The sequence below is a fragment of the Podarcis muralis genome, chromosome 13 (assembly GCF_964188315.1).
Source record: "Podarcis muralis chromosome 13, rPodMur119.hap1.1, whole genome shotgun sequence".
Classification (NCBI taxonomy): domain Eukaryota; kingdom Metazoa; phylum Chordata; class Lepidosauria; order Squamata; family Lacertidae; genus Podarcis; species Podarcis muralis.
In genome coordinates this window covers 43,616,335-43,627,317 of record NC_135667.1, presented here as the reverse complement: position 1 = coordinate 43,627,317, position 10,983 = coordinate 43,616,335, and positions in this window count along the sequence as shown.

The window sequence follows — 10,983 nt, the reverse complement described above, 5'->3', positions numbered from 1 at the left end:
CTCCTGCTTTTACAGAGGTCAGCACAAAAGGAGGAGGAGGATTTCTATATGGTAAATGCTTCAAAGTGGGGACTTCATCTGTGGTATGTCACAAATGGGACCTGCACCCAATTGTTGCAGTGTGTTCTGCTGCTTCTGTTTAGAGTTCCAGCCAGCTCTTCCCTCCAAGTGCATTACACAAGCACGCACACACAGAGACACGGGGACGCCCCATTCCATAATGATAATTTTATTCTTTATACCCCACACAACTGACTGGGTTGCCCCAGCCGCTCTGGGCGGCATCCATCATGTATAAAAACATAATAAAACACTAGATGTTTTTAAAAAAACACCCTTCAGTGTACAAGATTGCCTTCAGACGGCTTGGGAGTCGGAGAACTCCATACCCCCCAACATTTCTCCTTTGAAAATAGGGACACCCTAAGGAAAAGAGATTAACAGTAATCCTTCAAGTGGTTTGGCTATGCGTTGGTTAATGGGTTAATTGGTGAGCTATGAGGTAAAGGGGAGGGTCAGATGCCTTGTCAATCAAAGAATGCCTTGTCAACCAACCAGAGGCAGCTTTGCAAACCCAGCAGCCTTGTCAACCAACCAGAAGCCGTTTGTCAATGCCAGCAGCCTTGTCAACCAATCAGAGGGAGCATTTTCACTCCCAGCAGTAGGTATAAAACCAGCAGGCCCGGCCTGCGCTCAGGCCAATGGCCTGCGCTCAGGCCAATGGCCTGCGCTCAGGCCAATGGCCTGCGCTCAGGCCAATGGCCTGCGCTCAGGCCAATGGCCTGCGCTCAGGCCAATGGCCTGCGCTCAGGCCAATGGCCTGCGCTCAGGCCAATGGCCTGCGCTCAGGCCAATGGCCTGCGCTCAGGCCAATGGCCTGCGCTCAGGCCAATGGCCTGCGCTCAGGCCAATGGCCTGCGCTCAGGCCAATGGCCTGCGCTCAGGCCAATGGCCTGCGCTCAGGCCAATGGCCTGCGCTCAGGCCAATGGCCTGCGCTCAGGCCAATGGCCTGCGCTCAGGCCAATGGCCTGCGCTCAGGCCAATGGCCTGCGCTCAGGCCAATGGCCTGCGCTCAGGCCAATGGCCTGCGCTCAGGCCAATGGCCTGCGCTCAGGCCAATGGCCTGCGCTCTCTTTTCCCTCTGGATTTGACTTTTCCTCTTCTCTCCCCCCCCCCCCACCTAATCTCAGGTTTTTTGTTTTCTTTATTTCCTTTACCACTCTTTCCTTCTTTCACACTCTTCCAGATTGTGCAACGTTTCCTCTTTCCTTCCTGGTCCTTTTGTCTCCTGCTTTTACAGAGGTCAGCACAAAAGGAGGAGGAGGATTTCTATATGGTAAATGCTTCAAAGTGGGGACTTCATCTGTGGTATGTCACAAATGGGACCTGCACCCAATTGTTGCAGTGTGTTCTGCTGCTTCTGTTTAGAGTTCCAGCCAGCTCTTCCCTCCAAGTGCATTACACAAGCACGCACACACAGAGACACGGGGACGCCCCATTCCATAATGATAATTTTATTCTTTATACCCCACACAACTGACTGGGTTGCCCCAGCCGCTCTGGGCGGCATCCATCATGTATAAAAACATAATAAAACACTAGATGTTTTTAAAAAAACACCCTTCAGTGTACAAGATTGCCTTCAGACGGCTTGGGAGTCGGAGAACTCCATACCCCCCAACATTTCTCCTTTGAAAATAGGGACACCCTAAGGAAAAGAGATTAACAGTAATCCTTCAAGTGGTTTGGCTATGCGTTGGTTAATGGGTTAATTGGTGAGCTATGAGGTAAAGGGGAGGGTCAGATGCCTTGTCAATCAAAGAATGCCTTGTCAACCAACCAGAGGCAGCTTTGCAAACCCAGCAGCCTTGTCAACCAACCAGAAGCCGTTTGTCAATGCCAGCAGCCTTGTCAACCAATCAGAGGGAGCATTTTCACTCCCAGCAGTAGGTATAAAACCAGCAGGCCAATGGCCTGCGCTCAGGCCAATGGCCTGCGCTCTCTTTTCCCTCTGGATTTGACTTTTCCTCTTCTCTCCCCCCCCCCACCTAATCTCAGGTTTTTTGTTTTCTTTATTTCCTTTACCACTCTTTCCTTCTTTCACACTCTTCCAGATTGTGCAACGTTTCCTCTTTCCTTCCTGGTCCTTTTGTCTCCTGCTTTTACAGAGGTCAGCACAAAAGGAGGAGGAGGATTTCTATATGGTAAATGCTTCAAAGTGGGGACTTCATCTGTGGTATGTCACAAATGGGACCTGCACCCAATTGTTGCAGTGTGTTCTGCTGCTTCTGTTTAGAGTTCCAGCCAGCTCTTCCCTCCAAGTGCATTACACAAGCACGCACACACAGAGACACGGGGACGCCCCATTCCATAATGATAATTTTATTCTTTATACCCCACAAAACTGACTGGGTTGCCCCAGCCGCTCTGGGCGGCATCCATCATGTATAAAAACATAATAAAACACTAGATGTTTTTAAAAAAACACCCTTCAGTGTACAAGATTGCCTTCAGACGGCTTGGGAGTCGGAGAACTCCATACCCCCCAACATTTCTCCTTTGAAAATAGGGACACCCTAAGGAAAAGAGATTAACAGTAATCCTTCAAGTGGTTTGGCTATGCGTTGGTTAATGGGTTAATTGGTGAGCTATGAGGTAAAGGGGAGGGTCAGATGCCTTGTCAATCAAAGAATGCCTTGTCAACCAACCAGAGGCAGCTTTGCAAACCCAGCAGCCTTGTCAACCAACCAGAAGCCGTTTGTCAATGCCAGCAGCCTTGTCAACCAATCAGAGGGAGCATTTTTACTCCCAGCAGTAGGTATAAAACCAGCAGGCCAATGGCCTGCGCTCAGGCCAATGGCCTGCGCTCTCTTTTCCCTCTGGATTTGACTTTTCCTCTTCTCTCCCCCCCCCCACCTAATCTCAGGTTTTTTGTTTTCTTTATTTCCTTTACCACTCTTTCCTTCTTTCACACTCTTCCAGATTGTGCAACGTTTCCTCTTTCCTTCCTGGTCCTTTTGTCTCCTGCTTTTACAGAGGTCAGCACAAAAGGAGGAGGAGGATTTCTATATGGTAAATGCTTCAAAGTGGGGACTTCATCTGTGGTATGTCACAAATGGGACCTGCACCCAATTGTTGCAGTGTGTTCTGCTGCTTCTGTTTAGAGTTCCAGCCAGCTCTTCCCTCCAAGTGCATTACACAAGCACGCACACACAGAGACACGGGGACGCCCCATTCCATAATGATAATTTTATTCTTTATACCCCACACAACTGACTGGGTTGCCCCAGCCGCTCTGGGCGGCATCCATCATGTATAAAAACATAATAAAACACTAGATGTTTTTAAAAAAACACCCTTCAGTGTACAAGATTGCCTTCAGACGGCTTGGGAGTCGGAGAACTCCATACCCCCCAACATTTCTCCTTTGAAAATAGGGACACCCTAAGGAAAAGAGATTAACAGTAATCCTTCAAGTGGTTTGGCTATGCGTTGGTTAATGGGTTAATTGGTGAGCTATGAGGTAAAGGGGAGGGTCAGATGCCTTGTCAATCAAAGAATGCCTTGTCAACCAACCAGAGGCAGCTTTGCAAACCCAGCAGCCTTGTCAACCAACCAGAAGCCGTTTGTCAATGCCAGCAGCCTTGTCAACCAATCAGAGGGAGCATTTTCACTCCCAGCAGTAGGTATAAAACCAGCAGGCCAATGGCCTGCGCTCAGGCCAATGGCCTGCGCTCAGGCCAATGGCCTGCGCTCTCTTTTCCCTCTGGATTTGACTTTTCCTCTTCTCTCCCCCCCCCCACCTAATCTCAGGTTTTTTGTTTTCTTTATTTCCTTTACCACTCTTTCCTTCTTTCACACTCTTCCAGATTGTGCAACGTTTCCTCTTTCCTTCCTGGTCCTTTTGTCTCCTGCTTTTACAGAGGTCAGCACAAAAGGAGGAGGAGGATTTCTATATGGTAAATGCTTCAAAGTGGGGACTTCATCTGTGGTATGTCACAAATGGGACCTGCACCCAATTGTTGCAGTGTGTTCTGCTGCTTCTGTTTAGAGTTCCAGCCAGCTCTTCCCTCCAAGTGCATTACACAAGCACGCACACACAGAGACACGGGGACGCCCCATTCCATAATGATAATTTTATTCTTTATACCCCACACAACTGACTGGGTTGCCCCAGCCGCTCTGGGCGGCATCCATCATGTATAAAAACATAATAAAACACTAGATGTTTTTAAAAAAACACCCTTCAGTGTACAAGATTGCCTTCAGACGGCTTGGGAGTCGGAGAACTCCATACCCCCCAACATTTCTCCTTTGAAAATAGGGACACCCTAAGGAAAAGAGATTAACAGTAATCCTTCAAGTGGTTTGGCTATGCGTTGGTTAATGGGTTAATTGGTGAGCTATGAGGTAAAGGGGAGGGTCAGATGCCTTGTCAATCAAAGAATGCCTTGTCAACCAACCAGAGGCAGCTTTGCAAACCCAGCAGCCTTGTCAACCAACCAGAAGCCGTTTGTCAATGCCAGCAGCCTTGTCAACCAATCAGAGGGAGCATTTTCACTCCCAGCAGTAGGTATAAAACGCTCAGGCCAATGGCCTGCGCTCAGGCCAATGGCCTGCGCTCTCTTTTCCCTCTGGATTTGACTTTTCCTCTTCTCTCCCCCCCCCCCACCTAATCTCAGGTTTTTTGTTTTCTTTATTTCCTTTACCACTCTTTCCTTCTTTCACACTCTTCCAGATTGTGCAACGTTTCCTCTTTCCTTCCTGGTCCTTTTGTCTCCTGCTTTTACAGAGGTCAGCACAAAAGGAGGAGGAGGATTTCTATATGGTAAATGCTTCAAAGTGGGGACTTCATCTGTGGTATGTCACAAATGGGACCTGCACCCAATTGTTGCAGTGTGTTCTGCTGCTTCTGTTTAGAGTTCCAGCCAGCTCTTCCCTCCAAGTGCATTACACAAGCACGCACACACAGAGACACGGGGACGCCCCATTCCATAATGATAATTTTATTCTTTATACCCCACACAACTGACTGGGTTGCCCCAGCCGCTCTGGGCGGCATCCATCATGTATAAAAACATAATAAAACACTAGATGTTTTTAAAAAAACACCCTTCAGTGTACAAGATTGCCTTCAGACGGCTTGGGAGTCGGAGAACTCCATACCCCCCAACATTTCTCCTTTGAAAATAGGGACACCCTAAGGAAAAGAGATTAACAGTAATCCTTCAAGTGGTTTGGCTATGCGTTGGTTAATGGGTTAATTGGTGAGCTATGAGGTAAAGGGGAGGGTCAGATGCCTTGTCAATCAAAGAATGCCTTGTCAACCAACCAGAGGCAGCTTTGCAAACCCAGCAGCCTTGTCAACCAACCAGAAGCCGTTTGTCAATGCCAGCAGCCTTGTCAACCAATCAGAGGGAGCATTTTCACTCCCAGCAGTAGGTATAAAACCAGCAGGCCAATGGCTGGCCTGCGCTCTCTTTTCCCTCTGGATTTGACTTTTCCTCTTCTCTCCCCCCCCCCACCTAATCTCAGGTTTTTTGTTTTCTTTATTTCCTTTACCACTCTTTCCTTCTTTCACACTCTTCCAGATTGTGCAACGTTTCCTCTTTCCTTCCTGGTCCTTTTGTCTCCTGCTTTTACAGAGGTCAGCACAAAAGGAGGAGGAGGATTTCTATATGGTAAATGCTTCAAAGTGGGGACTTCATCTGTGGTATGTCACAAATGGGACCTGCACCCAATTGTTGCAGTGTGTTCTGCTGCTTCTGTTTAGAGTTCCAGCCAGCTCTTCCCTCCAAGTGCATTACACAAGCACGCACACACAGAGACACGGGGACGCCCCATTCCATAATGATAATTTTATTCTTTATACCCCACACAACTGACTGGGTTGCCCCAGCCGCTCTGGGCGGCATCCATCATGTATAAAAACATAATAAAACACTAGATGTTTTTAAAAAAACACCCTTCAGTGTACAAGATTGCCTTCAGACGGCTTGGGAGTCGGAGAACTCCATACCCCCCAACATTTCTCCTTTGAAAATAGGGACACCCTAAGGAAAAGAGATTAACAGTAATCCTTCAAGTGGTTTGGCTATGCGTTGGTTAATGGGTTAATTGGTGAGCTATGAGGTAAAGGGGAGGGTCAGATGCCTTGTCAATCAAAGAATGCCTTGTCAACCAACCAGAGGCAGCTTTGCAAACCCAGCAGCCTTGTCAACCAACCAGAAGCCGTTTGTCAATGCCAGCAGCCTTGTCAACCAATCAGAGGGAGCATTTTCACTCCCAGCAGTAGGTATAAAACCAGCAGGCCAATGGCCTGCGCTCAGGCCAATGGCCTGCGCTCAGGCCAATGGCCTGCGCTCTCTTTTCCCTCTGGATTTGACTTTTCCTCTTCTCTCCCCCCCCCCCCACCTAATCTCAGGTTTTTTGTTTTCTTTATTTCCTTTACCACTCTTTCCTTCTTTCACACTCTTCCAGATTGTGCAACGTTTCCTCTTTCCTTCCTGGTCCTTTTGTCTCCTGCTTTTACAGAGGTCAGCACAAAAGGAGGAGGAGGATTTCTATATGGTAAATGCTTCAAAGTGGGGACTTCATCTGTGGTATGTCACAAATGGGACCTGCACCCAATTGTTGCAGTGTGTTCTGCTGCTTCTGTTTAGAGTTCCAGCCAGCTCTTCCCTCCAAGTGCATTACACAAGCACGCACACACAGAGACACGGGGACGCCCCATTCCATAATGATAATTTTATTCTTTATACCCCACACAACTGACTGGGTTGCCCCAGCCGCTCTGGGCGGCATCCATCATGTATAAAAACATAATAAAACACTAGATGTTTTTAAAAAAACACCCTTCAGTGTACAAGATTGCCTTCAGACGGCTTGGGAGTCGGAGAACTCCATACCCCCCAACATTTCTCCTTTGAAAATAGGGACACCCTAAGGAAAAGAGATTAACAGTAATCCTTCAAGTGGTTTGGCTATGCGTTGGTTAATGGGTTAATTGGTGAGCTATGAGGTAAAGGGGAGGGTCAGATGCCTTGTCAATCAAAGAATGCCTTGTCAACCAACCAGAGGCAGCTTTGCAAACCCAGCAGCCTTGTCAACCAACCAGAAGCCGTTTGTCAATGCCAGCAGCCTTGTCAACCAATCAGAGGGAGCATTTTCACTCCCAGCAGTAGGTATAAAACCAGCAGGCCAATGGCCTGCGCTCAGGCCAATGGCCTGCGCTCAGGCCAATGGCCTGCGCTCTCTTTTCCCTCTGGATTTGACTTTTCCTCTTCTCTCCCCCCCCCCCACCTAATCTCAGGTTTTTTGTTTTCTTTATTTCCTTTACCACTCTTTCCTTCTTTCACACTCTTCCAGATTGTGCAACGTTTCCTCTTTCCTTCCTGGTCCTTTTGTCTCCTGCTTTTACAGAGGTCAGCACAAAAGGAGGAGGAGGATTTCTATATGGTAAATGCTTCAAAGTGGGGACTTCATCTGTGGTATGTCACAAATGGGACCTGCACCCAATTGTTGCAGTGTGTTCTGCTGCTTCTGTTTAGAGTTCCAGCCAGCTCTTCCCTCCAAGTGCATTACACAAGCACGCACACACAGAGACACGGGGACGCCCCATTCCATAATGATAATTTTATTCTTTATACCCCACACAACTGACTGGGTTGCCCCAGCCGCTCTGGGCGGCATCCATCATGTATAAAAACATAATAAAACACTAGATGTTTTTAAAAAAACACCCTTCAGTGTACAAGATTGCCTTCAGACGGCTTGGGAGTCGGAGAACTCCATACCCCCCAACATTTCTCCTTTGAAAATAGGGACACCCTAAGGAAAAGAGATTAACAGTAATCCTTCAAGTGGTTTGGCTATGCGTTGGTTAATGGGTTAATTGGTGAGCTATGAGGTAAAGGGGAGGGTCAGATGCCTTGTCAATCAAAGAATGCCTTGTCAACCAACCAGAGGCAGCTTTGCAAACCCAGCAGCCTTGTCAACCAACCAGAAGCCGTTTGTCAATGCCAGCAGCCTTGTCAACCAATCAGAGGGAGCATTTTCACTCCCAGCAGTAGGTATAAAACCAGCAGGCCAATGGCCTGCGCTCAGGCCAATGGCCTGCGCTCTCTTTTCCCTCTGGATTTGACTTTTCCTCTTCTCTCCCCCCCCCCCCACCTAATCTCAGGTTTTTTGTTTTCTTTATTTCCTTTACCACTCTTTCCTTCTTTCACACTCTTCCAGATTGTGCAACGTTTCCTCTTTCCTTCCTGGTCCTTTTGTCTCCTGCTTTTACAGAGGTCAGCACAAAAGGAGGAGGAGGATTTCTATATGGTAAATGCTTCAAAGTGGGGACTTCATCTGTGGTATGTCACAAATGGGACCTGCACCCAATTGTTGCAGTGTGTTCTGCTGCTTCTGTTTAGAGTTCCAGCCAGCTCTTCCCTCCAAGTGCATTACACAAGCACGCACACACAGAGACACGGGGACGCCCCATTCCATAATGATAATTTTATTCTTTATACCCCACACAACTGACTGGGTTGCCCCAGCCGCTCTGGGCGGCATCCATCATGTATAAAAACATAATAAAACACTAGATGTTTTTAAAAAAACACCCTTCAGTGTACAAGATTGCCTTCAGACGGCTTGGGAGTCGGAGAACTCCATACCCCCCAACATTTCTCCTTTGAAAATAGGGACACCCTAAGGAAAAGAGATTAACAGTAATCCTTCAAGTGGTTTGGCTATGCGTTGGTTAATGGGTTAATTGGTGAGCTATGATGTAAAGGGGAGGGTCAGATGCCTTGTCAATCAAAGAATGCCTTGTCAACCAACCAGAGGCAGCTTTGCAAACCCAGCAGCCTTGTCAACCAACCAGAAGCCGTTTGTCAATGCCAGCAGCCTTGTCAACCAATCAGAGGGAGCATTTTCACTCCCAGCAGTAGGTATAAAACCAGCAGGCCCGGCCTGCGCTCAGGCCAATGGCCTGCGCTCAGGCCAATGGCCTGCGCTCAGGCCAATGGCCTGCGCTCAGGCCAATGGCCTGCGCTCAGGCCAATGGCCTGCGCTCAGGCCAATGGCCTGCGCTCAGGCCAATGGCCTGCGCTCAGGCCAATGGCCTGCGCTCAGGCCAATGGCCTGCGCTCAGGCCAATGGCCTGCGCTCAGGCCAATGGCCTGCGCTCAGGCCAATGGCCTGCGCTCAGGCCAATGGCCTGCGCTCAGGCCAATGGCCTGCGCTCAGGCCAATGGCCTGCGCTCAGGCCAATGGCCTGCGCTCAGGCCAATGGCCTGCGCTCTCTTTTCCCTCTGGATTTGACTTTTCCTCTTCTCTCCCCCCCCCCACCTAATCTCAGGTTTTTTGTTTTCTTTATTTCCTTTACCACTCTTTCCTTCTTTCACACTCTTCCAGATTGTGCAACGTTTCCTCTTTCCTTCCTGGTCCTTTTGTCTCCTGCTTTTACAGAGGTCAGCACAAAAGGAGGAGGAGGATTTCTATATGGTAAATGCTTCAAAGTGGGGACTTCATCTGTGGTATGTCACAAATGGGACCTGCACCCAATTGTTGCAGTGTGTTCTGCTGCTTCTGTTTAGAGTTCCAGCCAGCTCTTCCCTCCAAGTGCATTACACAAGCACGCACACACAGAGACACGGGGACGCCCCATTCCATAATGATAATTTTATTCTTTATACCCCACACAACTGACTGGGTTGCCCCAGCCGCTCTGGGCGGCATCCATCATGTATAAAAACATAATAAAACACTAGATGTTTTTAAAAAAACACCCTTCAGTGTACAAGATTGCCTTCAGACGGCTTGGGAGTCGGAGAACTCCATACCCCCCAACATTTCTCCTTTGAAAATAGGGACACCCTAAGGAAAAGAGATTAACAGTAATCCTTCAAGTGGTTTGGCTATGCGTTGGTTAATGGGTTAATTGGTGAGCTATGAGGTAAAGGGGAGGATCAGATGCCTTGTCAATCAAAGAATGCCTTGTCAACCAACCAGAGGCAGCTTTGCAAACCCAGCAGCCTTGTCAACCAACCAGAAGCCGTTTGTCAATGCCAGCAGCCTTGTCAACCAATCAGAGGGAGCATTTTCACTCCCAGCAGTAGGTATAAAACCAGCAGGCCCGGCCTGCGCTCAGGCCAATGGCCTGCGCTCAGGCCAATGGCCTGCGCTCAGGCCAATGGCCTGCGCTCAGGCCAATGGCCTGCGCTCAGGCCAATGGCCTGCGCTCAGGCCAATGGCCTGCGCTCAGGCCAATGGCCTGCGCTCAGGCCAATGGCCTGCGCTCAGGCCAATGGCCTGCGCTCAGGCCAATGGCCTGCGCTCAGGCCAATGGCCTGCGCTCAGGCCAATGGCCTGCGCTCAGGCCAATGGCCTGCGCTCAGGCCAATGGCCTGCGCTCAGGCCAATGGCCTGCGCTCAGGCCAATGGCCTGCGCTCAGGCCAATGGCCTGCGCTCAGGCCAATGGCCTGCGCTCAGGCCAATGGCCTGCGCTCAGGCCAATGGCCTGCGCTCAGGCCAATGGCCTGCGCTCAGGCCAATGGCCTGCGCTCAGGCCAATGGCCTGCGCTCAGGCCAATGGCCTGCGCTCAGGCCAATGGCCTGCGCTCAGGCCAATGGCCTGCGCTCTCCTTTCCCTCTGGATTTGACTTTTCCTCTTCTCTCCCCCCCCCCACCTAATCTCAGGTTTTTTGTTTTCTTTATTTCCTTTACCACTCTTTCCTTCTTTCACACTCTTCCAGATTGTGCAACGTTTCCTCTTTCCTTCCTGGTCCTTTTGTCTCCTGCTTTTACAGAGGTCAGCACAAAAGGAGGAGGAGGATTTCTATATGGTAAATGTTTCAAAGTGGGGACTTCATCTGTGGTATGTCACAAATGGGACCTGCACCCAATTGTTGCAGTGTGTTCTGCTGCTTCTGTTTAGAGTTCCAGCCAGCTCTTCCCTCCAAGTGCATTACACAAGCACGCACACACA